Below are 2,439 nucleotides of genomic sequence, written 5' to 3' on the forward strand. Positions count from 1 at the left end.
GTCCAGAGGTGAACACAAATATCTTTTCCTTCCTTTCTATGTTAAGTGTTCCTATTTTTCTGAGTTAGAGTCAATAAACATGTTGATGTCACCAATATGAAAGTTAGGGCAATTGCTCTTCAGCTTTAACAGCTGTCCTCAATCCCCATCGTAACCAGGCCTCAAGGTAGCTAGTGAAGTTGTAAGCCAAGTCATAAAGACGATAATCCTGAGAAGATCTGAAAAGAAATGTACTGCCCATGAAATACGACACTGGTTTTTTTCAGTAGTAAAGATTGGCTACTATAATTTCTACATATTCTCTCTTGAGAACCTAACTAAGAGAAGACTATTTTGGAGCATGGCTGTATGGCTACCCCATTTTCTGACAAATCGATACAGTAACTGCCAGAACAATTATACCTACATTATCGTCAGTAGATACATTTGTGAGAAAGAGATATCTTTTTCTTTTGATGAAGTGAGGCCATGTATTGGGTTTGGGTGCCATTAATATGAATTAGGGATGTAGCCCAAGTTCTATTTATTATTGAAAGTACATCTGACAATTGCAAAAGTTGAATCTGTAAATTTAAAAAACTTTCCTTCCGGAAAATAGCCTATTAATGACGTTAAGGCCATTTATGATAGTCCCATTTGTCGAAGCAGGAGAGAAGTTGGATTTGAGTAAATAATCACTTGAGATATGATCAAAGAATTACTTGGGGACAGTCCGTTGCCATATGGGTCTTGATGCAGCTTGTTCTCTTGATCACTTTTCCTTGGATTTAAGCTTTATTCTTCAACACTTCTTCATGTTCCCCCCTCCCTACTTCTTGTTCATGTGAACCTCTTGTTCATGTGGAATATTTTAACTATCCGTCACCAAAGCTAGGGCTGGAAATGAGAATCCGTTCAAATAACAGAAACTACACTGTCACAAACTCTCTTGGAGACATATAGGCATTGTTTGAAAATGCTTCATTTTACTTACTTTTACCAGGAAGTACACACATGAATTTAGATGAATTTCTGTACTGATAAAATTTACAGGAACAGAACAACAACTATCCTTCTTATTTTTCTGAGCTACACACTGTTAATTTACTCTCTAAGACCAAGACCTAGGGCTGTTTGATCATATGTTAGAGTATAAGTTAGGGATAACTTTGTGCTAAAGTTAGATTAAAAAGAAAAAACAAAAAACAAAAAACCCACGTTGGTCAGCAGATTCTCTCTCAGTGATTATTGGATCAACATGATAACCATATGCGTTATGGACTTCATTTTTTAACCTGCACCTTTGGAATCTGATGAAGTACTCTTAAGCTGTGGAAAATCATTTGTATGTATAAATGCTGCTTTCTTTGAAGACAATAAATTTGGATCACACTTACAGTTCCATGAATTCACTAGGGTCATTGTATATATCTAACATAAGTTTACACATGCAATTTCACTGCCCCCAATGAATATTCAAATTGCAACCTGAATCAGGTTATCTAAATGTAACATTGTTTTTTTATGACGATGCTGTTTTCAGATTTTGACACCTTAAAAGAGGTTATTTTTCTGATCAGAAAACATTTTCAAACCCAGACTTCTACCTTAGAAATGCTTTCAATAGCAATGATGATTAAAACTATCCACAGTAGATAGGACCCTATACATGTACCAGCTAATTATTATTCTTGTCAACCTATGAGATGTAGTGACTACTGGTTAGAGTGCAGAAGTTTTTAAAAACAGGACACATCCTAAATATTAATCTCAATACTATCACATTTTAAAATGTCGTAAGTGAACTGAAATACACAAACACAAGAAAGGATTTCACTAACTTATTAGATATGACACATATTACGTGGTAAATATTCATTGGCACACATTAGGCAACTAACATATCTTTAAGAAACCACAAAAGCCAACAACCCCCACAATCAGGAGAAGTTGTAGTGTTTAAAACAAAAACAACAAGAAGGCCAGTTATACCTAGAAACCACAAGCTAACAATTCTTTGGAGTCTGTTCAGTCTCCCTTTGATGCTGTTCATTGAACTGGAATGGGCAGCGTGGAGCACTGAAGGGCAACGGACACAGGCAGGTTGGTTTGCCTTATTTGATAGCTGGTGGGGACTGCTGAGCATCTCCCTCAGTGTCGTGGGGAAATGCTGTGAGATCCTGAGGAAGGTCAGGAATCTGAGCGGCAGCAACAGTAGCAAAGTGGCACCTGGAGCTTCAAGGAAGCAAGGGTAAGAAAAGCAAAGCCAAAGGGTTAAGCACCCGACTGCACCTCTGCTGATTAGGGGCAAACACCCCTTCAGTTCGTTGTGAAATGGACTAAGTGTTAATAGGTATAAAAAGGCAAATAATAGCAATAATGATAATCATAATCACAAGAACAGAAAATGGAAAATGTGGCTATAAAAGACAGTGAAAATAATAGGAGTTTAAATCTCCT

This window comes from Crocuta crocuta, unplaced genomic scaffold, assembly GCF_008692635.1.
Source record: "Crocuta crocuta isolate KB4526 unplaced genomic scaffold, BGI_CrCroc_1.0 scaffold1112, whole genome shotgun sequence".
Taxonomy (NCBI): Eukaryota; Metazoa; Chordata; class Mammalia; order Carnivora; family Hyaenidae; genus Crocuta; species Crocuta crocuta.